Below are 27,999 nucleotides of genomic sequence, written 5' to 3'. Positions count from 1 at the left end.
GAATTTTCTGTTCATCATGCATAACAATAATGACATTTTTCAGTAATTGTGCTGTGAGAGTTTTTCGTTTGTTCATATTAATTGAAATGTGAAAATTAACTTAAAAGTGTGCGTTTGAACGGAAAATGTGAAATTTAAACTTGAAAAGCAAAAAACAAAAGTGGTGTCATCTTAGTCGATCGATAGAATGTCTGTGGAATTAGGAACTAGGAAGTAAGAAAGAAAAGAAACCCATTGCCGAAGGAGTTTTCAATAATTCTCCATTTCCAATACCTATTCTAATACTTACAGACCATACAAACTATTAATAAATATCCCTTTTTTCTAATGCTATCAAAACTTAATTTTGGTACCGTCCTAAAGAAGTTTTTTCATAAAGATCATTGTTGTGCCTCAAGTTGTACTTGTCTTTGGAGGTTATCTCGTGTGAGTTGCAAGATTAGTGGGATTCCAATACTTTTGTGTTTAATTAATGATATTTTGAATATTACATTCTTCGTAGAAAGATACGTACTATAGCTGCCTGTCTTTTCTTTTCAGGACAAGAACTGCAGCCAAAGATATGAAATTGTGGTTCCACCATGAATGCAGCGAAAAAGATTGTACCATATCTAGGAAAGTGCAAGTTGCCTGCTAGTGGAAGTATTCCTGACAGCGACAGAAAAAGGTAGGAATTTAAAATTTTTATAATTTTAGATTTGAACGAGAGTTACTATGCAAGGGATGAAAATAATTGTTATCAAAGAAACAATTTATATTCAAAATTAATCGAATGAATATTACAACAGTGAGTTAATTTGAAAACGCCCCACTTTTGATATTTCTGGGATTATAGAAAATGTGTTAATATACAAAAATAAGTGGATTTTATTTTCAAGAGGGATGTTTTTCTTTGGGATTTTTTTATTAAATTGGAAGTACTTTTTAGTAGGGTTGAAAAAAACCACTTAGATTTAAAATGGGTAGCAAAGTTGAGTGATACCTAATTTGAAAGGTTTTTTTAGGAAAAATAATGTTTAAAGCATAAAGAAGCTTCATTATTAATGGTATCGAAGAAAAATTAGTTATTAAGATGTTAATTATTCTAAAGGGCGTTTATTATTTGTCAAATAAGAATAAAGTGAATTGTTTTTACACTTTGATATTTATAGAAGCTTACACTTGAATTTGCTTGCATGTAGTGGTAAGTTTACTTAAGCTTTGTTGTGAATTATCATATGGACGTCACTTTTAATTTGTTTTTTTCCTTTTTTATAGTAAGACCTTAAAAGTGAATAGAATAATTACTTTTAAGAACGTTTCATACCAATATAGGTTCATAAACGTTTTGTTTTAAAGATATCGGGTGTGGAAAATTTTAGAAGAAATTTTAATTATTTTTCATAACTTTCTTAAAATAAATTTACTTATGAACTATCTACGTTTTGTCGTAATTATTATTTGAGTGTTATGGATCAGGAATATGTAGTAATTTAAGATAGAAAATGAACTATATATTATTTTTAAGGAGATTCGGTAGGTATTAATATTTAATTTTTTAGATGATTTTAATATGTATATAAGATAAGAACACATAGTGCAAAGGTACTAATGATTTTTATCACGATACAGGAGTTATGCGTATAAAATAGAATTGTAAATTTGGAATTGCTTCATGCATATGTTATGTGAAATAATTGCGTTAAGACAATGGGTATTCATAGCAGGACCAATTAGGATTAAATGGTGGATGCGAAAGAAGAGAGATTTTTTCTGTGTGGTGCCATCTGGGAATCTGGGTTGCAAGTTTCTTCTTTGTGTGGTTTTGCAGATTTCTTTTTGGTGTGTTTTTGCAGATTTCTTCTTCGTGTAAACTTATAGATTTCTTGTTTGTGGTAATTTTCTGTGCATCGTGCATGACAATAATGACATTTTTTTATAATTGTACTGTAAGAGTTTTTTGTTTTTTTATTTATATTAAATGAAATGTAGAAATTAACTTAAAAGCGTGCGTTAAATGAAAATGTGGAAGTTAAAATTGAAAAGCAAAATACAAAAGTGGTGTCTTCTCAGTCGATCGACAGAATATCTGTAGAATTAGAAATTACGAGGTGAGAAAGAAACAAAACTCATTGTCAAAGGAGTTTTTAGTAATTCTCCACTTTCAATAACTATTGTATAATTTATAGATTAAATAAATTTCTCTTTTTTTCTAACGTAATGAAAACTTATTTTTGGTACCTTTATAAAAAAGTTTTTTCATAAAGATTATATTATTTTGACTCAACTTGTACTTATAGTTCGAGGTTATCTAGAGTGAGTTGCAAGATTGGTTAGATTCCAATGTTCTTGTGTTTAATTAATGATATTGAATATTACATTGTTCGTGGAAATGTATGTACTATAGCCGCCTGTATTTTCTTTTTAGGACAAGAACTGCAGCCAAAGGATATGAAATTGTGTGTGTGTCCACCCTGAATGCCGCGACAAAGATTGTATCATCTTGAAAAGTGGGAGCTGCCTGCTAGTAGAAGTATTGCTGACGGGACAGAAAAAGGTAGGAATTTAAAATTTTTATGGTGCCAGATTTGAATGAGAGTTACTATGCAACGAAAGAAAATAATTGTTATCAAAGAAGTAATTTATATCGAAAATGAATTGAACGAGTATTACAACAGTGTATTAATTTGGAAACGAATCACTTTTGATATTTCTGGGATTATAGAAAACGTGTTAATATACAAAAATAAGAGGATTTTATTTTCAAGGGGGACTTTCTTTTGGGGTTTTGTATTAAATTGCAAGTACTTTCTAGCAGTGGTGGGAACAACCATTTAAATTTTAAATGGGTAGCAAGATTGAGTGATACCTAATTTGAAAGGTTTTTTGGGAAAAATGATAATTGTTAAATAAGAATAAAGCGAATTGTTTTTAAAGTTTGATATTTATAGAAGCTTTTACTTGAATTTCTTTACAAGTAGTTATAATTTTTCCAGGTAAGTTCACTTAAGGCTTGTTGTGAATTATTATATAGATGTCACGTTTAATTTATTTTTTTACTTTTTTGTAGTAAGACTTTAAAAGTGAATAGAATAATTACTTTTAAGAACGTTTCATATCAATATAGGTTCATAAACCTTTTGTTTTAAAGATATCGGGTGTGGAAAATTTTAGAAGAAATTTTAATTATTTTTCATAACTTTCTTAAAATAAATTTACTTATGAACTATCTACGTTTTGTCGTAATTATTATTTGAGTGTTATGGATCAGGAATATGTAGTAATTTAAGATAGAAAATAAACTACATATTATTTTTAAGGAGATTCCGTAGGTATTAATATTTAATTTTTTAGATGATTTTAATATGTATATAAGATAAGAACACATAGTGCAAAGGTACTAATGATTTTTATCACGATACAGGAGTTATGTGTATAAAATAGAATTGTAAATTTGGAATTGCTTAATGCATATGTTAAGTGAAATAATTGCGTTAAGACAATGGGTATTCATAGCAGAACCAATTAGGATTAAATGGTGGATGCGAGAGAAGAGATTTTTATGTGTGGCGCCATCTGGGAGTCTGCGTTGCAAGTTTTTTCTTTGTGTGGTTTTGCAGATTTCTTTTTGGTGTGTTTTTGCAGATTTCTTCTTCGTGTAAACTTGTAGATTTCTTGTTTGTGGTAATTTTCTGTACATCGTGCATGACAATAATGACATTTTTTTATAATTGTACTGTAAGAGTTTTTCGTTTGTTTATTTATATCGAAATGTGGAAATTAACAAATTAACTTAAAAGCGTGCGTTTGAAAAGAAAATGTGGAATTTAAAATTGAAAAGCACAACAATAAAAGTGGTGTCATCTTAGTCGATCCATAGAATATCCGTGGAATTAGAAATTAAGAGGTAAGAAAGAAAAGAAACTCATTGTCAAAGGAGTTTTTAGTAATTGTCGACTTTCAATAACTATTGTAGTATTCGCAGATTAGATAAATTTGACTTTTTTCTAACGCAAGGAAAACTTATTTTGGGTACCGTCGTAAAGCAGCTTTTTGATAAAGATCGTATTGTTTTAATTCAACTTGTACTTGTAATTTGAGGTTGTCTAGTGTCGAGTTGCAAGATTGGTGAGATTCCAATATTCTTGTGCTTAACTAATGATATTGAATATTATATTCTTCGTGTAAAACGTATGTACTATAGTTGCCTCTCTTTTCTTTTCAGGACAAGAACCACAGCAAAAGGTTGTGAAATTGTGTGTGCGTGTGTGTGTGTCCACTCGGAATGCAGTGAAATGATTGTGTCATCTCGGAAAGTGAAAACTGTTTGCTGGTGGAAGTATTGCTGACGGCGACAGAAAAAGGTAGGAATTTAAAATTTTTATGGTATTAGATTTGAAGGAGAGTTACTATGCAAGGAAAGAAAATAATTGTTATCAAAGAAGTAATTTATATCGAAAAAGAATTGAACGAGTATTACAACAGTGTATTAATTTGGAAACAAACCACTTGATATTTCTGGGATTATAGAAAACGTGTTAATATACAAAAATAAGAGGATTTATTTTCAAGGGGGACTTTCTTTTGGGGTTTTGTATTAAATTGCAAGTACTTTCTAGCAGGGAGGGGAACAATCACTAAGATTTTAAATAGGTTGAGTGATACCTAATTTTTTTATTTATTTTTTTTCTTTTTATTAAAAGGTTTTAGGGAGAAATTATATTTAAACCATAAATAAGCTTCGTTACTAAATGTTTTAGGAAAATTGATGTTTAAACTGTAAAGAAGTTTCGTTATGAAAGGTTTTGGGAAAAATGATGTTTCCTTATTAAAGGTATTCAAGAAAAATTGTTTATTAAGATGTTAATTATTCCAAAGGGCCTTTATTATTTGTTGAATAAGAATAAAGTGAATTGTTTTTAAACTTTGATATTTATGGAAGCTTTTACTTGAATTTGTTTGCAAGTAGTTGTAATTTTTGCAGGTAAGTTTGCTTAAGGTTTTTGTGATTTATCATACAGCTTTTACTTCGATTTGTTCTTTTGCTTTTTTGTAGCAGGACTTTAAGAGTGCATAGAATAATTACTTGGAAGAACATTTCATACCAACATAGGCTCGTAAACGTTTGGTTTTGAAGATATCGGGTGTGGAAAATTTTAGAACAATGAGGTTATTTTCATAACGTTCTTAAATTAAAATTACCTATGTACTATTAACGTTTTGTTACAAAAGAGTGGGCCACAGTATTTAGCTTAGTATTGCATGGATGTGTTTTTATTATTGCAAGTTCTAAAATTGAAGGAATTCTAACCTAGATAAAGATTCGCGGTTTTTTTTGCAACGTTGCCAGTTCCTCCCTTTTCTCCGAAAAGGAAAATGGATTATTTAATTTTCATTTTATCTTTGAATTTCACGGTTAAATAACACATTTAACAAATTGATTGCTCAGGGAAATTAATTATCATTCTATTTTAAATAGGAAAAACCATCCCCGAGGTGTTTCGGGCAGTAAATGTGTTAAAAAACACCTAAGAAACCGAAGATGTATCAATTATTACTATTGGGTCATGAGTATTTGCATTTATTCGATTTAAATGGTTGTTTTAATAATTATTATGAAAATTTGGAAACAAAAACACGTGTAGTAAAGGATACCGAGGAAGGAATGGTAATAATTGATACATGATGGATTTATTAGTGGTTTTTTAACACATTGACATGACTGCCCGAAACAACTCGGGGGTGATTTTGTCTAATTGAGATATGATGATGAGTGAATTCCCGGTTTGGGAAAGGTGTGAAAATGATTTTGAGAGAAAAGGGGGAATTGGGACATTTTTGCAAGGGAAACTGGGGATTTTGATCCGGGTTAGAATTTCTTAAAATTTTAGGATTTCTTGCACAAGCCGGCAACACTGTACGGCACCGGGCCCAAAGAGGGCCCGGACAAAGTGACGGACGCGACGCAAAGTTACGTGGAGGCGATTGGCCTCCAGGTAACTTGGCGAGGAGTCGGCCAGTTTGGCCGACCCCTCTTTGGGGGTCTTCAACCTCGTTTTTCGGATTCGGCAGAACGACAACGTCGACATATCGGAGTCATCCCCTTAGAGAGCGGGGGAACGCGGGAATTATTCATGGGGCCAGCATGAATAAGGCCTTTGTTCCCGGCGCTCTCCGAAAAGATGGCGGCGACATGCGCCGCTGCCGTTAACTGGTCTCGAATCCCGAGTAGATGAAGACGGTGGGAATCGGCAAAAGCGCGAATGTCTATACACTTGTTTCTTTGGAAGCGGTGGGTTTTTCGCGTGGCTCCATCTTTTAAGGGTTCGGAAAGGTAGTTAAAACGGTAAAAGACGAGAATGGGATAACCTCGTGGATTGTCAAGAGTGTCTGGAAAAAGTAAATGAAGATGTAAAATTTTGGAAGTTAATTATTAAAAAATAAAAGAATTGATTATCTACTGGATTCAAGATTAGAAGATTGCGATCCACAAATTTACAAAGTAAGAAGAAAGTAAAGAAATACTGGATTTTTCCATAAAATTTACTCTAACAGTGGAATTTGAAATGGTACCGTGGATGGGGAAATATTACAACAAAGAGGTAAATTAAAGATCTAAAAGCATACATTTCCAGGAAGCAAACGGAGGGACGTATTAAAAAAGGGAACACAGAAAGAATGGGTCTGGAACAAGTACCTTTTTGGTTAGGTTTACGAGTACGAGATTAGTAGTGAGGATTTTCAAGAGAAAACCTAAAAGGATGGACCGAACGTTTAACCTACACATTAGGAAGAAAGAAGGTCGGTTGCTCCTCAGATTTGATATAAATAAGATTAAACCATTAAGATTATAGAGGATTTCCTCGACAGATCAACAATGACCAAGGGTCCAGAGGTAGACACACTTAACTTTATCCAAAATTTGTAAGGAAAGTTGGATTATTGCTCATATTCTTCGATAGGAAAGACACATTTTTGAGTGGAGGACCGAAAAGAATCTAGGTTAAGAGCAAAAAGATACCAAGGTAGTACATTGTAGCTTTATCGAAGAATAGTGCTTTATTTATTTCTTCTTAGCGAAAAGGATATGATTTATAAGGGAAGGAAAGAGGGTGGTTACTTGGATACATGGAATTTTGAAAGACAAAAATAGGAAATTACAAGAACAGCAAAAGTGAAAATGATCGAATAAGCTGACTGGGGCCGAGTAAAGGGAAAAAGAAAGGCAGCCAAAGTATTTTTTCAGCAGGAAGGAGATATCGAGATTTGGAGGATTGCAAGTAAGTGGATTATTAGGAGAATGCTTTTTGTCTTAAGAGGAATAGGAATTTCTTAGTTATTTTGATGCATCAGAAGGACATTTGATTAATTTAAAAGGAATTGTGTGAAAAATTGTACCATAACTTATGGATTATTTTGGAATTGAATATTTGAGAAAATAGAGTATTTAATTGGAGCACCGTACTACCGGAAAGGGTAATTTTATTTTGAATTTGTATGTGAGTATAGTAGGTAGGGTGTTTTATGGATATTTGGAAAATTCACCATTATAAGTATTATTTGTCTTATTGGAAATAATTTATTTAAAAGGTAAGAGACAACAGAAGGTATTACACATTGAAGATTAAAATTGATTTATGTAGAAATGGTGAAAATATATTGTTACATTAGTAGATATTGTAGGAAATTAAATTGTGATTATTATTTAAGTGTTATAGGTAAGGAGGATGTAGTAATTTAAGATAGAAAATTAACTGTGTATATTATTTTTTAAGGAGAAAAATTAGATAGATTTCTGTAAGTATTGATATTTAATTTTTTAGAAGATTTTAATACTTATATAAGGTAAGAAGAAATAGTGTAAAGGTACTAATGATTTTTGTCACAATATAGGAATTATGTGCATAAAATAGAATTGTAGATGTATATGTTATGTGAAGTAATTCTGTGAAAATATTAGGTATTCATAGTAAGTAAAGGTAGGGATATAGTACAGAATTTCTTAGGGTATTTTTCTTTTGAGGGAGTGGATAAAAGATACGGAGGGGAGGTAGATGGAAAAATGTACGAGAAACATGCATATAGAATGTAAAACTTTAAAGAAGAGGAGAGATTTAACTACTAAAATAGGACTTTATTTATTATATGGAGGGATAATATAGACATGTAAGAAGAACGGGAGGGAAGGCAAATAGCTGCATAAAAGAATGGAGAAATTTGTTAGTAGATTATTTGTTAACAGCAAAGATTATTCCTCCTGGATTTCGAGGATAAGACTAAGAAAGAACATTTATTTCAGAGGGAACAAATGAGCATGCATATTAAAATTAACGATATTAATAAAGGTATTAGGTAACTTATGGAAAACTTGTTTAGAACGATAGAATAAGGGAAGTTACATTATTTTTTTAATTATATTTTATTAGTGTTAGTATGTAGTCATTGTCAACTAGGAGCTTCCTAAAATTGTAGAGGAACTTTAGGGCTTAGAAAAGCCATTCGAGCGATTTTTCTCGGAAGATCTTTGGAAAATCACCGTTTTTTCAGGATAACTTGGGGATTCTTGTACAAAATGGTGAACGAGATTTATTCACTGGAACCGTGAAGTTAGGAAAAGTAATTACAGGAAAAAACCGAAATTGTGAGGTCTAAGTGGAATTAGGGACGACGAATTTGGAAGGTTTAGCGATTTGGTGTTTTTAGAAATTTCTAAGCAGCTCAGGAAGGGCTGGAAAAAGACTTGGAAGAAAAAGCATTGGACAAGTCAAGTGAGAAGTAGAGATTGCACGGGGGTGCAATATTCATTGGAGAAGATATAAGAGAGAAGGTGGAAAACAAGATTGGTTTATTTTGAGGAGGGTTTGAACACGTGGAATTGTGTGTAAAATAAAGGGATGAATTTGTACGATATAGCAAATGAGGTCTTCTTAAGAAAATATTAAAAGGAAGATGGATTATAGAACGTAATAGATTTGAACGATTTTTAAAGAAATTATTTTAATTGTTTCTAAATTAACATTATGTATGATAATTTTTTATAGTGTTGTTTACGTATAAGTAGGATATTTATTAGTTTTTAACTTTTGTAATTGTAAACTAACGCAAAAGAGATAATAAGAGGGACAGAGGAGGGTAGGCTGACGTAGCCTTTTTAAGATAATAGGATGCTCCACATAATTTACACACAAGTGGGCCAAGTGTGCAAATTATTGGGATAACATTAAACTGGCACCAACAGGTACTATCACGGTTCTAAAGGATTTATTAGAACTGGGAATTTGCTAGTCTGCTTTTTCGTGTTTTTACTACATTTTATGATTGATTAATATTTTATACTTTGTTTCCTACAGTAGTAGATTCTTTATGTAGTCTACATACTGTGCTGGTGAGATATAATTTGTATTATTTCAGAATTTTATTAGTGCTTTAGTCTTGTGTGAAATAGACTGTTAGGACGTAGGTTCTATTTTAATTGTACAGGGTATAGGGAAATAACTTTGTCAAATTTAACCGACGATCGAGAACATTATTTGGAACGAAGAGTTCTTTTGAACAGGAAAGAGAAACGTTTGTAAATTGACGAATTATTATTTAGAATTAGAAAATTAGAATGGCTAACCCGAACTAACCAGGATTCAAATAGGAAGTAGGAAGGTAGCAAAGTTATTTCCCTAACACTGTATATTATACTGTATATTTACGGCGGGTGCGTGTAATCCCCGGCGAGTTGGGATTGACGAAGCTAGAAACGTAACGTTGCTTTTGTATTTAATGAGAAAGTAAAGCAAATAGGGAAATTACCGTGATATTTGAGGAGATTTAATTTTTGGACGTCGTCGTAAAGAAGGGAACTATTAAACTGAGTCATTTAAAATGGCCATTCGAAGTTGAATCATTAGTAGAGTCAGCTGTGGAATTTTACACGAGAGAAATAGAAGATGAAAAGTAGGTCGCAGCGGGATCGTACGAATTTGAACGACAGGGCAGAGTGAGGTTATAATGCTTTATTTATTACTACTTTTAACTTTGAAGATTTCGATTAAACATTTAAGCTATTTTTTAAGAAAAGAGGTCGAATTGTTTAAAAAATGAACAATAATTGTCGAAAATGTCGTCCATTCACTTGAACGTACAAATTTACCAGAACTTTGATACTTTGGAAGACACGGTCGAGAATTCGTGGGGTGATAACTGCACACTGCCCAAATTCGTCGTTTGAAACTTTGATTACGTGTATTTACGGTGTAAAAGTATTATAAAACTGGCAACAAGAAGCAACGCAGAGGTGTGATGTGCGGGGGCCAAGGTGGGTAGATATGCTTAGTGCACGAACTTATTAAACGATCGATTGACTTCTCGAAGGTAAACTAAGGTTATAAGAGCTGTGGTTATATTAAGTTGAACATAACCGTGTCTTAATTTGTCTAAAATGTAAAGCAGCCTTTTGATAAAGATCTGATTGTTTTGAGTCAACCGGTACTTGTACTATGAGGTTATTTAATGTGAGTTGCAAAGATTCCAACGTTCTGGTGTTTAAGTAATGGTATTGAATATTATATTCTTCGTGGAAACCTATGTACTATAGCTGCTTCTCTTTTCTTTCCAGGACAAGAACTGCAGCCAAAGGATGTGAAATAGTGTGTGTGTGTCTGTGTTCGTCCCAAATGCAGTGAAATGATCGTGCCATCTCCGAAAGTGGAAGCTGTTTGCTGGTGGAAGTATAGCTGACGGCGACAGAAAAAGGTAGGAATTTAAAATTTTTATGCTGCTAGATTTGAGGGAGTGTTACTATGCAAAGGAAGAATATAATTGTTATCAAAGAAACAATTTATATTCAAAACGAATCGAAAGAGTATTAAAACAGTGAGTTAATTTGAGAACGAATCACATTTGATATTTCTGGGATTATAGAAAAAGTGTAAATATACAAAAATAAGGGGATTTTATTTTGAAGGGGGACATTCTTTTGGTGTTTTTTTATTAAATTGCAAGTACTTTCTAGTACGAAGGGAAAGAACCAGTAAGAATAAAATTGGAAATTGTAAATAGGTAGCAAGATTGAGTGATACCTTATTTGAAAGGTTTTTTTTAAATTTTTTTGGTTTTCTGGAAAGGTTTTGGGAAAATTGAAGTTTAAGCAGTAAAGAAGTTTCGTTAAGAAAGGTTTTTGGGAAAAATGATGTTTAAACCTTAAAGAATCTTCGTTACTAAATGTTTTGGGAAAAAGGATGTTTCCTTATTAAAGGTATCAAAGAAAAATTGTTTATTAAGAGGTTAATTATTCGAAAGGGTCTTTATTACTTGTCGAATAAGAATAAAGTGAATTGTTTTTAAAGTTTGATATTTATCGAAGCTTTTACTTGAATTTGCTTGCATGCAGTTATAATTTTTGCAGGTAAGTTTGCTTAAGGTTTTTGTGATTTATGTTACAGCTTTTACCTTGATTTGTTCTTTCGCTTTTTTGTAGCAGGACTTTAAGAGTACATAGAATAATTACTTGGAAGAACATTTCAAACCAACATAGGCTCGTAAACGTTTGGTTTTGAAGATATCGAGTGTGGAAAATTTTAGAACAATGAGGTTATTTTTATTTATAACCTTCTTAAATTAAAATGACCTACGTACTGTTAAAGTTTTGTTACAAAAAAGTGGGCCACCGTATTTAGTTTAGTATTGCATGGATGTGTTTTATTATTGCAAGTCCTAAAATTGAAGGAATTCTAACCTAGATGAGGATTCGCGGTTTTTTTTGCGACGTTGCCAGTTCCTCCCTTTTCTCCCAAAACGAAAATGAACGATTTAATTTTCATTTGATCTTTGAATTTCACGGTTAAATAGCACATTTAACAAATTCATTGCTCAGGGAAATTATTTATCATCATATTTTAAATAGGAAAAACCATCCCCGAGGTGTTTCGGGCAGTAAACGTGTTAAAAAACACCTAATAAACCGAAGATGTATCAATTGTTACTATTGGGTCATGAATATTTGTATTTACTCGATTTAAATAGATCTTTTGACAATTATTATGAAAATTTGGAAACAAAAACACGTGTAGTAAAGGATACCGAGGAAGGAATGGTAATAATTCATACATGATTGATTTATTAGTGTTTTTTTTAACACATTTACGGCCCGAAACACCTCTGGGGCGGTTTTGTCTAATTGAGATATATGATCGAATGTGCTATTTCACCGTGAACTTGGGGAAGGTGTGAAAGTGATTTTGAGAGAAAAAGGGGGAATTGGGAAATTTTTGCAGAGGAAACTGGGGATTTTGATCCGGGTTAGAATTTCTTAAAATTTTAGGATTTCTTGCACAAGCCGGCAACACTGTACGGCACCGGGCCCAAAGAGGGCCCGGACAAAGTGACGGACGCGACGCAAAGTTACGTGGAGGCGATTGGCCTCCAGGTAACTTGGCGAGGAGTCGGCCAGTTTGGCCGACCCCTCTTTGGGGGTCTTCAACCTCGTTTTTCGGATTCGGCAGAACGACAACGTCGACACATCGGAGTCATCCCCTTAGAGAGCGGGGGAACGCGGGAATTATTCATGGGGCCAGCATGAATAAGGCCTTTGTTCCCGGCGCTCTCCGAAAAGATGGCGGCGACATGCGCCGCTGCCGTTAACTGGTCTCGAATCCCGAGTAGATGAAGACGGTGGGAATCGGCAAAAGCGCGAATGTCTATACACTTGTTTCTTTGGAAGCGGTGGGTTTTTCGCGTGGCTCCATCTTTTAAGGGTTCGGAAAGGTAGTTAAAACGGTAAAAGACGAGAATGGGATAACCTCTCAGATCGTCACGAGTATTCCGAAAAAGTAAATAAAGATTGAAAATTTTGGACGTTAATTTATTAAAAAATAAAAGAATTGATAATTTACGGGATTCAAAATCAGAAGATTGGGATCCAGAAATTTCCAGAGTGAGAAAAAGTAAAGAAATACTGGATTTTTGGATAATATTTACTCTAACAACGGAATTGGAAATGGTACCGTGGATGGGAAAATATTACAACAAAAAGGTAAATTAAGGACCTAAAAGCATACATTTCCAGAAAGCAAACAGAGGGAGTTATTAAAAAACAGAACACAGAAAGAAATGGTCTGGAACAAGTACCTTTTTGGTTAGGTTTACGAGCAGGAGATTAGTAGTGAGGGTCCTCAAAGGAAAACCTAAGAGGATGGACCGAAAGTTTAACCTAGATACTAGGAAGAAAGAAGGTGGGTTGCTCCACAGATTTGATAAAAATAAGATACACCATTAAGATTATAGTGGATTTCCTCGACAGATCAACAATGACCAAGGGTCCAGAGGTAGACACACTTAACTTTATCCAAAATTTGTAAGGAAAGTTGGATTATTGCTCATATTCATCGATAGGAAAGAAACATTTTTGAGTGGAGGACCGAAAAGAATCTAGGTTAAGAGCAAAAAGATACCAAGGTAGTACTTTGTAGCTTTATCGAAGAATAGTGCTTTATTTATTTCTTCTTAGCGAAAAGGATATGATTTATAAGGGAAGGAAAGAGAGTCGTTACTTGGATACATGGAAATTTGAAAGACAAAAATAGGAAATTACAAGAACAGCAAAAGTGAAAATGATCGAGTAAGGAGAAAAAGAAAGGCAGCCAAAGTATTTTTTCAGCAGGAAGGAGATATCGAGATTTGGAGGATTGCAAGTAAGTGGATTATTAGGAGAATGCTTTTTGTCTTAAGAGGAATAGGAATTTCCTAGTTATTTTGATGCATCAGAAGGAATTTGATGAATTTAAAAGGAATTGTGTGAAAAAGTGTACCATAAGTTATGGATTATTTTGGAATTGAATATTTGAGAAAGTAGAGTATTTAATTGGAGCACCGTACTACAGTAAAGGGTAATTTTATTTTGAATTTGTATGTCAGTATAGTAGGTAGGGTGCTTCATGGATATTTGGAAAATTCGCCATTATAAGTATTATTTGACATAATTTGTTTAAAAGGTGAGATAACAGGTGTTATTATAAATTGAAAATTAGAATTTATTTGCATACACATAGTGAAAGTATATTATTTTTGAATTAGTAAATATTGTAGGAATTGTGAATTACATTATGATTATTATTTAAGTGTTAAGGATAAAAATGTAGTAATTTAGGATAGAAAGTAAACTGGATATATTATTTTTTATAGGAAAAAACTAGGTACATTTTTGTAAGTGTTGATATTTAATTTTTTAGATGATTTGAATAGTTATATAAGGTAGGAAATGATAGTGGTGATGTACTAATAATTTTTGTGAGGATATAGAAATTATGTGTATAAACTCGAATTGTAAATTTGAAATTGTAGATGTATATGCTAAGTGAAGTAATTGTATTAAAATATTAGATATTCATAGTAAGTAAAGGTAGGGATATAGTACTGGATTTCTTAGGGTATTTTTTTTTTTGAGGGAGTGGAAAAATGTACGAGAAACATGCAAACAGAATGTAAAACTTCAAAGAAACTGGATAGGATAGCAATTAGGTGTGAAGGGTGGATGCGAAAGAAGAGTAGGGATTTAAACATAAGAATAGGACTTTATTTATTATATGGAAGGATAATACGAGCATTTGTAAGAAAAATGGGAATGAATGAGAAAGAATGTATATTAGAAAAGTAGAATTTGCCATCAGATCATTTATGTATTTATAGTTCATAAGAAAGTAAAGATTATTACTTTTGAATTGTAACAGTAGAGGTGAGGAAGAACTTATGTATATTTGAGAGGTAAATAAGAGGAGCTTTTAGAAGGAACAAATGAACACGTACATTAAAATTAGAGATAATTTATGGAAAACCTATTTGGAATGATAGAATAAGGGAAGTTATTACTTTATTATATTTTATTAGTATTAGTAAGTAGTGATTGTGAACTAGGAGCTTCTTAAAATTCCAGAAGAGCTTTTGCAGGAGCTAGAAAAGCTATTTGGGCAATTTTTCCTGGAAGATCTTTGGAAAAACACTGTTTTTTCAGGATAACTTGGGGATTCTTGGACAAAATGGTGAACAGGATTTATTGATTGAAATTGTGGAGTCAGGAAAATTAACTATGGGAAAAAACCGAGATTGTGGGGTCCTAGAAGGGGTCTAACTGGAACTAGGGATGATTAATTTAGAAGATTTAGGGATTCGGTGCTTTTAAAAATTTGTAAGAAGTTCAGGAAGGAAGGGAACTGGTCAGTGGAGATAAGATTTTTTCTGAAAGAAGAGAAGTGGAAAAGACTTATGCAAGTGAAGCGAGAAGTAGAGATTGGAGTACGAAGGTGCAGTAGTCATTGTATAAGACAGGAGAGAAAAGACAACTAACAAGATTGGTTTATTTCGAGGAGAGTGGGGAAAGTGATAGGATGAATTTGAACGATAAGGGGAAAGAGGTCTTCTTAAGAAGACATTAAAAGGAAGATGGATTATAGAACATTAGAGATTTTAAGGATTTTTAAAGAAATTGTCTTAATTATTTCTAAATTAGAATAGTATTTAGGCATAAGTAGGATATTTATTAGTTTTTAATTTTTGTAATTGTAAACTAAGGTAAAAGAGATAATAGGATGCTCCACATAATTTGCACACAAGTGGGCCAAGTGTGCAAATTATTGGGGTAAAATTAAACTGGCACTAGCAGGTACTTTCACGGTTCTAAAGGATTTATTAGAACTGGGAAAGTTGCGACGGTAGAGACAAAAACAGGTGGCGAATTTGCTAGTTTGTGTTTCTATGCTTTTTCTATATATTTGCTTTTGAAGAAACACGGAAAAGTATTTTATATTTGTGCGTTTTACACATTATTTTTAAATGGAAGAATTTTTTCACGAGTGCTTTGGTCTTTCGTTAGAGAGACTTATCATTTTATTTTAATTATACATAGTGTGGGGGAAATAACTTCGGAATGGGAAAGAGGAAGAAGATTTGTAAACGTAACTATTTTGATTTCTTTGGAAAAAGAGAGACACATTTAAAGAATTGGCAATGTGTCTTTTAGTTTGTTTCATTTGGATGCTTCTTTAGAATAAGAGAAATTAAAGTAGGAAAGTTATTTCCCTAACACTCCGTACATTTAGGATAAGTGGGTGTCATCGTTGGTCATTATAAGTAACGAGACGAGGAAGTAACGAAAAGAAAGAGGACGGGGTGATTACCGCGCATTTTCGGAAGTTATCGTACCGAGGGAACCATCAGAACCGACATCTGCACCGAAAATTGACGTTCGAAGTTTGCACGAGAGAAACGGAAGACGAAAAGTAGGTCGCGAGGAACGCATCGCGTAGCTCGACCATTTTCTGTCAAAAAGAACTTTTTGACAGAGCGGAGAGAGGTTACATCGCCATATTTACTTTGTATTTCGAAGACGTTAAGGCGTATGACTAATTTTTAACAAAATTAGTCTAATCGTTCGACAAATGAACAATAATTGTAGAAAATGTCGTCCATTCACTTGAAACGTACAAATTTACCAGAACTACGATAATTTCGAAGACATCGCGGAGAACCGGTGGGGTGATAACTGCACACTGCTCAAATTCGTCCTTTGAGACTTTGATTAGGTGTGCTTACGGTGTAAAAGTGTTATTTTATAAAACTGGGAACAAGAAGCAACTCACCCAGGGGTGTCAGGTGGGTAAATATGCTCGGTACAGGAACTTATTAAAGGAATGACTACATTCTCGAAGACAAACTAAGGTTATTCGAGCTGTGGATGAAGGAATTTGTCTAACAAGTAAAGCAGCTTTTTGATAAAGATGTGATTGTTTTGAGTCAACCGGTACTCGTATTCTGAGGTCATGTAGTGTGATTTGCCAAGATGAAATGTAAAGATTCCAAAGTTCTCATGTTTAAGGATATTGAATATTAAATTCTTCGTGGAAACTTAAGTGCTACAGTAGCCTCTCTTTTCCTTCCAGGACAAGAACTGCAGCCAAAGGATGTGAAATTGTGTGTGTGTGTGTCTACCTCGAATGCAGCGATAAAGATGGTGTGATCTGGGAAAGTGCAAGGTGTCCAGTAAAGAAAGTATTCCCGAAGGCAACAGAAAAGGTAGGAATTTAAAATTTTTATTGTGTCAGATTTGAGGGTTAAGCAGTTGAAGAAAATAATATTGAAAAGAATTGGAAAGAGTATTCTAACAGGGTGTTAATATGAAAACGAACCACCTCTGATATTTCTGGGGTTATAGGAAAAGTGTAAATATACAAAAATAAGTGGATTTTATTTTCAAAAGGACTTTCTTTTGGGGTTTTGTATTAAATTGCAAGTACTTTTTAGCAGAGGTGGAAACAACCACTAAGATTTTAAATAGGTGAAGTGATACCTAATTTTTTAAAGAATTTTTTGTCTTTTTATTAAAAGTTTTGGGGAGAAATGATATTTAAACCGTAAAGAAGCTTCGTTACTAAATGTTTTAGGAAAATTAATGTTTAAACAGTAAAGAAGTTTCATTAAGAAAGGTTTTTGGGAAAAATGATGTCTAAACAGTAAAGAAGCTTCGTTACTAAATGTTTTGGGAAAAAGATGTTTCCTTATTAAAGGTATCAAAGAAAAATTGTTTATTAAGATGTTAATTATTCCAAAGGGCCTTTATTATTTGTGGAATAAGAATAAAGTGAATTGTTTTTAAAGTTTGATATTTATCGAAGCTTTCACTCGAATTTGCTTGCATGCAGTTATAATTTTTGCAGGTAAGATTGCTTAAGGTTTTTGTGATTTATGATACAGCTTTTATCTGGATTTGTTCTTTTGCTTTTTTGTAGCAGGACTTTAAGAGTACATAGAATAATTACTGGGAAGAACATTTCAAACCAACATAGGCTCGTAAACGTTTTGTTTTGAAGACATCGGGTGTGAAAAATTTTAGAACAATGAGGTTATTTTTATTTATAACCTTCTTAAATTAAAATTACCTAAGTACGCTTAAAGTTTTGTTACAAAAAAGTGGGCCACAGTATTTAGCTTAGTATTGCATGGATGTGTTTTTATTATTGCAAGTTCTAAAATTGAAGGAATTCTAACCTAGATGAGGATTCGCGGTTTTTTTTGCGACGTTGCCAGTTCCTCCCTTTTCTCCCAAAAGGAAAATGAATTATTTAATTTTCATTTGATCTTTGAATTTCACGGTTAAATAGCACATTTAACAAATTCATTGCTCAGGGAAATTAATTATCATCCTATTTTAAATAGGAAAAACCATCCCCGAGGTGTTTCGGGCAGTAAACGTGTTAAAAAACACCTAATAAACCGAAGATGTATCAATTGTTACTATTGGGTCATGAATATTTGTATTTACTCGATTTAAATAGATCTTTTGACAATTATTATGAAAATTTCGAAACAGAAACAAGTGTAGTAAAGGATACCGATGAAGGAACGGTAATAATTGATACATGATCGATTTATTAGTGGTTTTTTTAACACTTACTGCCCGAAACACCTCTGGGGTGGTTTTGTCTATTTGAGATATGATGATAAATGAATTCCCGGAACAGGGAATTTGGGGAAGGTTTGAAAAACATGATTTTTTACTTTGAGAGAAAAGGGGGGAATTGGGAACTGTTGGCAGAGGAAACTGGGGATTTTGATCCGGGTTAGAATTTCTTAAAATTTTAGGATTTCTTGCACAAGCCGGCAACACTGTACGACACCGGGCCCAAAGAGGGCCCGGCAAAGTGACAGACGCGACGCAAAGTTACGTGGAGGCGATTGGCCTCCAGGTAACCTGGCGAGGAGTCGGCCACTTTGGACCGACCCCTCTTTGGGGGTCTTCACCCTCGTTTTTCGGATTCGGCAGAACGACACCGTCGAGAACACATCGGAGCCATCCCCTAGAAAGCGGGGGAACGCGGGAATCTTTCATGGGGCCAGCATGAAAGATGCCTTAGTTCCCGGCACTTTCCGATAAGATGGCGGCGACATGCGTCGTTGCCGTTAACTGGTCTCGAATCCCGAGTAGATGAAGACGGTGGGAATCGGCAAAAGCGCGAATGTCTATACACTTGTTTCTTTGGAAGCGGTGGGTTTTTCGCGTGGCTCCATCTTTTAAGGGTTCGGAAAGGAAGTTAAAACGGTAAAAGACGAGAATGGGATAACCTCTCGGATCGTCACGAGTATTCCGAAAAAGTAAATAAAGTAAAATTTTGGACGTTAATTTATTAAAAAATAAAAGAATGGATGATCTACGGGATTCAAGATGAGAAGATTGGGATCCAGAAATTTACAGAGTAAGAAAAAGTAAAGAAATACCGGAATTTTGGATAATATTTACTGGAACAGTGGAATTCGAAATGGAAACGTGGATCGGGAAATATTACAAAGAAAGAGGTAAATTAAAGACCTAAAAGCAAACATTTACAGGAAGCAAACGGAGGGGCTCACGGAAAAACAGAACACAGAAAGAAAGGGTCTGGAGCAAATACCTTTTAGGTTAGGTTTACGAGCACCAGATTAGTAGTGAGGTTCTTCAACAGAAAACCCAGCAGGAAGGATCGAACATTTAACCTACAAATTAGGAAGAAAGAAGGTGGGTTGCCCCACAGTTTTGACATAAAATGATGGAACCATTAAGATCATAGTGGATTTCCTCGACAGATCACCAATGACGGAGGGGCCAGAGATATAGACAAGGAACTTTACCAAAAACTTGTATCGAAAGTTGGATTATTGCCCAAATTCAAGGATAGGAAGGATAGATTTTTCACGGGAGTAGTCGGATTCAAAAGAACTTAAGTTAAGGGCAAAAAGATAGCAAGGTAGTACTTTGTAGTTTTATCGAAGGACAGTGGTTTATTTATTTCCTCTTAGCAAAAAGAATAAGATTTATAAGGGAAGCAAAGAGGAAGCTCACTAGATAGATACATGGAACTTTGGCAAGAGAGAAGTAGGAAATTACGAGAACAGCAAAAGTGAAAATGATCGAAGAAGCTGACTGGGGCCCAGGAAAGGGAAAAAGATAAGGGCCAAAGTATTTTTTCACAAGGAAGGAGATTTTGAGATTTGGAGGATTGCAAGTAAGTGTACTATTACGAGATTGCTTTTTTGTCTTAAGAAGAATAGGACTTTGCTAGTAGTTAATAAGTAATTTGTGGGTTTAGTTTTGAAAGTGAATTAAGAATTTCCTAGTGTCTAGTGATGTATCAGAAAGATATTTGATTAATTTAAAAGGAAATGTGTGAAAAATTGTACCATAACTAATGGATTGACTTGTGGAATTGTAATTTGAGAAAGTAGAGTATTTAATTGGGGCACCATATTACTGTAAAGGGTGATTTTATTTGGAATTTGTAACTTAGCACAGTAGATATGGTGTTTTATTGATATTTGGAAATGTAAGGTGAAAGATTCACCATTATAAGTATTATTTGAAATAATTAAGGATTAGATTTTATTTAGATACACATAGGGAAAGCATATTATTTTTAAATTAGTAGATATTGTAAGAATTGTGAATTACATTGTGATTATTATTTAAGTGTTAGGGATAAAGATGTAGTAATTTAGGATAGAAAGTAAATTGTATTTTTTAGATGATTTGAATATTTATATAAGATAGGAAAGTATAGTGTGAAGGTACAGGAATTATGTATTTGAAATTGTCGATGCATATGCTAGGTGAAGTAATTCTGTTAAGATATTAGGGATATTCATAGTAAGTTTAAGTAGGTAGGGACATAGGAAAGGACTTTTTAGGCAATTTTTCTTTTGAAGGAGGGGATGTAGGTGGAAAAATGTAACAGAAACATGCACATAGAATGTAAAACTGCAAAACTTGAGAGAAATTGGAAAAGATAGGAATTAGAAGTAAATGGTGGGTGCGAAAGAAGAGGAGGGATTTAAACATAAGAATAGGACATTATTTATTATATGGAAGGATAACTTGAGCATATGTAAGAAAAATGGGAAGGAATGTATATTGGAAAAGTAGAATTTGCCACTAGGTTATTTATGTATTTATAGTTAATAAGAAAGTAAAGATTATTTCTTGTGAATTTCAAGGATAAGAGTAAGAAAGTACATGTATTTCAGAAGGAAGTAATTAGAGCTTTTAGAAGGAACAAATGAATATGTAATATGTATATTAAAATTAGTGATATTTATAAGGGTATTAGGTAACTTGTGAGAAACACGTTTGGAGGGATAGAATAAGGGAAGTTGCATTATTATATTTCATTAGTGTTAGTATGTAGTCATTAGATATGTGTCAGCTAGGAGCTTCCTAAAATTGTAGAGGAACTTTAGGGCGTAGAAAAGCCATTTGAGGAATTTTTCCCGGAGGATATTTGGAAAAAAGTCTGATTTTAAGCAATACTTGGGGATCCTTGGACAAAATGGTGAACGAAATTTATTCACCGAAATTGTGAGGTGTTAGAAGGGATATAACGGGAACTAGGGACGACGAACTTGGGAGATTTAGCGAAGGGGAGAATTTGAAAGAGGCTTAGGAAGGGCCGGAACTGGTGAAAGGAGATAAGATTTATTTTGAAAGATGAGGAAAACTGGAAAAAGACTTGGAAGAAAAAAGCATTTCCAGCAGTGGACAAGTCAAGTGAGAAGTAGAGATTGGAGCACTGTGGTGCAGTATTCATTGGAGAAGAGAAGAGATAAGAAAAAAGGTGGAAAATATGATTGGTTTATTTTGAGTATAGTGGGCAAAGTGATAAGATGAATTTAAACGATATAGCGAATAAGGTCTTCTTAAGACAGCATTGAAAGGAAGATGAATTTGAACGATTTTTAAAGAAATGGTCTTAATTGTTTTTAAATTAAGATATTGTGTATATACGATAATATTTTTATAGTGTTAATTATGTATAAGTAGGATATTTATGTAGACTGAAGGGGCCTTTTTAGGACGCCCCACATAATTTGCACACAAGTGGGCCAAGTGTGCAAATTATTGGGGTATTATTAAACTGGCACTACTAGTAGGTACTTTTACGGTTCTAAAGGATTTATTAGAACTGGGAAAGTTAAGAAAAAGAGAGGTAGGGAATTGTTCGTTTACTTTTCCAAATTTGTACTACATTTTATGATTGATTAGTATTTTATACTGCGTTTCCTATAGTAGTAGATTCTTTGTGTAGTTCACGTACTGTGTGGGTGAGATATAACTTGTATTATTTTAGAAATTTATTAGTGCTTTAGTCTTGTGTGAAATAGACTATTAGGACGTAGGTTCTAAGTGAATTGTACAGGGTATAGGGAAATAACTTTGTCAAATTTAACCGACGATCGAGAACATTATTTGGAACGAAGAGTTCTTTTGAACAGGAAAGAGAAACGTTTGTAAATTGAGGAATTATTATTTAGAATTAGAAAATTAGAACGGCTAACCGGAACTAACCACGATTAAAATAGGAAGTAGAAAAGTAGCAAAGTTATTTCCCCAACACTGTACATTTACTGTAGGTGTATAATTCTTGGCGGGTTTCGATTGACGAATTTTAGGTTAGCATTAGCAGTCAGCCGTGGTAATTTACACGAGAGAAATAGAAGATGAGAAGTAAGTCGCAATTCGATCATGCGATTTGGAATGACAGAGTAGAGTGAGGTTATATTAATTTATTTATTACTATTTTTAAGTTTGAAGATTTCGATTAAACTTTTAAGCAATTTTTTAAGAAAAGAGGTCTAATTGTTTAAAACATTGATAATAATTGTGGAAAACGCGGTCCACTCATTTGAAAGTTGAAGTTTACCAGAACTTTGATACTTTTGAAGACATTGTCGAGAACTTGTGTGGGGTGATAATTGCACACTGCCCCAATTCGTTCCTTGGGGCTTTGATTACGTGTGTCGATTGTCTCGGAAGTAATTTTTGAAAACTGGGGACAAGAAGTAACCCACTGGTGTAAATTGGAATTGGTCGAAGGATTCCACATAACATTCTCGAAGATGAACTGAGGTTATACGAGCCATGGCTCCATCACCTCGGACATAACCCCATCGTACTTTGTCAGGGTGTGGGGATGAAGGTATTTGTGGAACACGTAAAGGTGCCTTTGGAAGTATTTGAGGATTATTTGTATTTTAGATTTGCATAGTTTGAGAATTTGCACATTCCGAGCTATGAAAGTAGGTATTATGACTGAGGAGGGATGGATTCGAAAGATTATTATGTGGTGTCTCATGGGACTAGGTGCAATGAATTGTCATTGTTTCAGATTCCGAAGGATGAAGTACTCGGAACACTTGCATTTGATGATAGGTGTCAGGAGATAAGTCGAGGGGACAATGTCTTCAAGAAAGCATTGGAGGTTTCAAGCTGCTTAATTAATTTTGTGAGAAAACAGATGAAATGCATAGAGCAACTGAGAAAGGAAAAGGGAGAAATGGAAGGAACCAATGGTAGGTAAGTGATAGAAATAAGAAGTAGTGATAGGTGGAGGGATTTGAGAAGAAGAGTATTTTGTGAGGAACGAAAAGTGAATTGTACTTTTTCCTCTAAATTTGAGAGTCGAGTAGATGTGTAATTGGTACTCGTACAGTTCAATTTGTGATATTGTGTGGTTCTTTAGCATTGCTCATGGCTCGTGTAAGTAGAAATGGTGGATTCTTTTGTATTGTAAAAGGGGTTAAGGGATAAATAAATGGAAAGATTTGAAAGTACATTGAAGAGTACTAGTTTCTTAATGAATTTTTGAGAGAAACATATGAATTTAGTAAAAGTGCAACGAAACTTTTCGTTCCTAGATAGGAAATGAGTGTGTTTTCGATTTGATGATTATGAAAAGTGTTATTTTTGATAAAAGATGAAATTTAAAATTGAAACAACTAATTTTCTATGGTTTATGTATTATTTAACTGATTTTTGATAACATTTCTGTTTGTATTCTACTAACTGGATATTATATTTATTAAATTTGTGACTCTTTTTGTATTACTTTTGATGAGTCGAAAGAGTACTTGTCGAGGTGATACATTGGAGTGGTGGTATATTTGGTAACTGTATATTATTTATTATTATTATTATTATTTTTTAAGAAGCTTTTAGAACTAAAAGAAGGGTGTTTCTTCTGACTGCAACTAATAAAAGCAAAATTGAAGGATTTTGTGTGAGATTATTTCTAAACCTGTTACCCGATGAATAGGAAAGTGGTCTTTTGGGATTCGTGAGAGGATTGGGTTTACACTGTTTTTCTTAATTTAGGGAAAAGTAGCTACTTTTTATAGGTATTGTCTATATTTTTGGAAACATTCCCCGCAGTATTATGACTGATTTAGAGCTTGTATTTTGTAAATTTAGTGTATTTAGTATTTATTGATGAATATTATTGCTCTTTCTATGAATGAAGAAGAGATACATGGTCTGCATTATATGTATTATATTGAGAGATGAGTAAAGTGTGAATAAAGACATGTACTCTTATTTATTTATAATTAGAGGATATTTTAGATATTTAAAAAAAAGTGACACATTAGAGGGTGGTATATATTGATTATTAAATTGTATTGTGAGGGTCAGGATGCACTGTGGAAATTTGGGGATGTAGGGAAGATAGAGAAACTAAAGTAATTTGTATTTTTCTGATTTGACTGTCTTTTGAGAAATTGAATAACTTTGAATTTTGAAGTAAAGGGGAGATTATTCTTTGGGAAAGGCCAACAAGTGATTTAGATTTTTTGACTTAAAGTGTGTAGTAGATTTAGGGGGACATTTCCAGTGTGATTTTGCATTTTTTAGATTTTCACGGGTGTTAGTATTAATTTGTAATTATTTAGATAGAACTATTGAGATAATTTTTGTATTTCTTTATTGCTGAGATGATGTATTACTTTATTTATTTGTCTGATACTGCGGGGAAAGAGATTAGATGATTTGGAAAGTATTTTAAAAAAGGGACATTCTTGGGGAAATTAAGGATTCTACTAATAAAAGGGGATAGAAGGAGATGGGAGGATTAAGGGACATTATGGAGGGGAATTGGGGGTATTACTAATAAAGGGGGCTGAGGGATAAGGGACAGGAGTATTTGGATACTATAAAAAAAGGATGAGGGACAGGAGTACGGGAACATTAAAAAAAAAGGGATGAGGGAGAGGAGTATGGAAACATTATAAAAAAGGGATGAGGGATGGGAGTAAACGGAATAAGGATGAAGGATAGGAGTGTACTAAGAGGGGATGGAAGGAATAGAGGATGAAAAGAAGGGATTAAGAAGGAGGATAAAGGGGGGACTAGAAAGGGATGAGAGATAAGGTGAGTATTAGAAAGGAGCAGAGAGGATTGGCAGGATAGGAGGAGAAGACGACGACGATGCTGCAGCAGAAAAGGGGGACTAGAGAGGATATAGATTTTAAGGAGGAGGGGGAATGGGGGCTTTTATGAGGGATGAAGGAAGGGGGGCTTTAAAGGAAAGGGAAGGAAGGCTAGAAGGTGAGTATTTTAGAAGGGATGAAGGATAAGAAGAGCTTGGGAAAAGGGAGGATAAGAGAGGGAGGGGGATTGAAGGCTTTTGGAAGGAAGGTGGGATTATGAAGGGGATGGAAAAGGAACGAGGAAAGGATGGGGGAGTGGGATGAGAAGAGAGGGGACTAGGAAGGGAGCTAAGAAGGTGCGAGAGGGGAAAGGGGGATTATAGGGATGAGGGAAAGGAGTATTTGAATTGGGAAGGGAAAGGGATGAAGGATGGGAATTTGTGAACTCCGGAGAAGGGGGATGTGGGAAAGGAGTATTAGAACTTTTACGGGGAAGGGATGAAGGATAGGAATTCTTGAACATTAGGGAAAGAAGTATTGATAATACAGTGAGGGTAGAAAGTATTGATACAATCGGGGACGAACGATGAGGGACAGGAGTACTAGAACATTGGGGGAAAGAAGTATTGCTATAATTTGTGTGGGAAGAGAGTATTGATACAATGGGGGACGAACGATGAGGGAGCGGAGTATTCCAACGGGGGGAGCAGAGGACGAGGGATAGGAGTAAGCTAAATAGAGATTGAGAAAGAAAGGGATTGGGAAGAGAACAGGGGGGATGATGAACAGGGGACTAGTGAGAAGGGGATTATAGTGCTATTGTGGGGATAAGGGAAGGAACGGAAAGAGATGAGATGAGCTGGAAAGGGTGAAGGGGAGAGACTGGAAAGAAGGGACGTGTACTGATGGGGGATTAGGGAAGGAAGTATTGATATTACTAGAGAACTGGGATGTGGTGGGAGGATATAGGGAAGGATTCGGAGATATTTCCAAGGGAACTCGCAAGCGGGGGATTGTAGGGATTAGAGAGAGTGAAGAGAACTAGGAAAGGGATGGATTAAGAGATATTAGAAGATGTGAGCGGGAGAGAAAGTGAAGGAACTATTATTATAGGGATAGGAGACGGAGATGTTTGAAGGAAGTAACTGAATTATGATCGAAAGAGAGCTATTTATGAAGGATTTAAAGGAGAGCTACTATGAATAACTTTGTGAGAAGACTATTTAGATGGGACTAGATGATTTACTGAGCATAGAAAGGATAGCTGTGAGAGATATTTTAGGAAGCAGGGAACTAGAGTAGGGATTTATATGAACTGTACAGAAGGAACTACTAGAAATGACTATGATAAGATATTTGTGAGATATTATTATGAGATTATATTCCTGACGGATAGAGAGCTCCTGAAATATGTGTGATTTAGGTATTAGGGGAGATAAGAAGCGGATGGATTATTAAAAGAACTGTGAGATTTATAGAGGATGGTGAAGTATTAGATAAATGAGAGAGAGATATGAGTGTGTATTGATAGCTAGATAATGGATTATTAAGAGAACTATGAGGACATTGATATTTTACTAGATTAGAAGGATATATTGATGATTATCGAGAAGGATTATAGGTCTGATGACTATATTATAAGAAGACTGTAGATATTACAACGTGGGGAATGAGGAGAATAGAGAGATACTAGTATTGAATTTGAGAGAGATATTAGGCGATGGGGATAACTAATCTAACTTATGAGAACATAGGGAAAGATGAACGAACTATGGATATTATAAGAAATGTAGGTACTATTTGGAAGTAGCTAGAGAGAAGTATTGATTAGAAAGGAAGGATGGATATCAGTGTATTTCTTTGGATTTGATGGAAAGGGGGGAAGTATCGAAACGTACAGAAGGGATTAGATTGATATAGGATAGTGTGAAATTACTGGAATATGGGATGGTGGAAATAAGTACTAGTATTGATGATTGAATCGGACTTATTGAAATAGAAAGAAAACAAGGAGATCTGAACTAACTATCTAAAACAGTAACTTTTAGTGCTCTTAGGAATTAACAAGAAACTTGGGCAATTGTGTGACTTCTAGGATTATTGGAGAAATAGGAACTACATGATTAAATCACTACTTCGAAGAAATATACGGATACTTGCACTTTTTTGATACTTTCTAGGATTCATATAAGAAACAAAATAAATCCTAATTAACCGTCTAAAACAACAATCTTCGAGGGAATTGATAAGAACTTGAACTTCATGATACTTTTCGTATTTTCTAGGATTCTGAAAAAGAAACACAATAAACCCTAACTAACCGATTATACAACTTTGGAAGATAACAGCTATTCTTGAAGAGTGTGAATCAACTGATTAAAACAAAGTAATTATAGGAACTTGCATAATTTAATGAAAACATAGAAAACTGAACTAACCCCAACTAAAACAGTAAACTTAAAAGAAGATAGATTTAGACTATTTTTAGCATTTTAGGAATTTATAGTGATTCAACATTATTTTAGGATATTTGAAGAAAACTGGATTAACGGACTAAAACAGCACTTTTTGAAACTTCTTAGGAATGTACGGAAACTACTTTTTAGACACTTTTCACGACTTCTACGATTCTCAAAGGAGATTGAATCAACTGACTAAATGAAGATAAATTGCGACTATTTCTTGCAATTTTAGGATTCATAGTAACTTTGCTATTTTTCAGTATCTCTTCGTGATGACTTGATTTGAAACGAGAAATGATTAATCGACTAAAACAACACTTTTTGGGAATTTCATAGTAACTTGTAACTGAATATT

At 33.9% G+C, this 27,999-nt stretch overlaps 1 long non-coding RNA gene across 7 annotated transcripts; it reads left to right on the top strand.

Annotated features, from left to right (window-relative positions):
* The first annotated feature begins 61 nt into the window (after positions 1-61).
* LOC136418396 (uncharacterized) lies at positions 62-23,984 on the top strand. 7 transcript variants are annotated; one of them, XR_010752916.1, is made up of 13 exons: positions 62-213; positions 541-667; positions 2,408-2,536; positions 4,205-4,343; positions 6,615-6,780; positions 6,850-7,004; positions 7,057-7,259; positions 10,586-10,722; positions 16,899-17,031; positions 19,342-19,507; positions 19,576-19,736; positions 19,789-19,994; positions 23,148-23,984. It is a non-coding gene; the product is annotated as an uncharacterized lncRNA (long non-coding RNA). The 7 variants fall into 7 exon arrangements; XR_010752913.1 differs by having other exon boundaries at positions 6,834-7,004; XR_010752919.1 differs by lacking the exon at positions 2,408-2,536 and having other exon boundaries at positions 6,834-7,004.
* Positions 23,985-27,999: the final 4,015 nt, after the last annotated feature.

Source organism: Euwallacea similis, chromosome 34 (genome assembly GCF_039881205.1).
Source record: "Euwallacea similis isolate ESF13 chromosome 34, ESF131.1, whole genome shotgun sequence".
Lineage (NCBI taxonomy): Eukaryota > Metazoa > Arthropoda > Insecta > Coleoptera > Curculionidae > Euwallacea > Euwallacea similis.
This window is presented reverse-complemented; position numbering and strand designations above follow the sequence as displayed.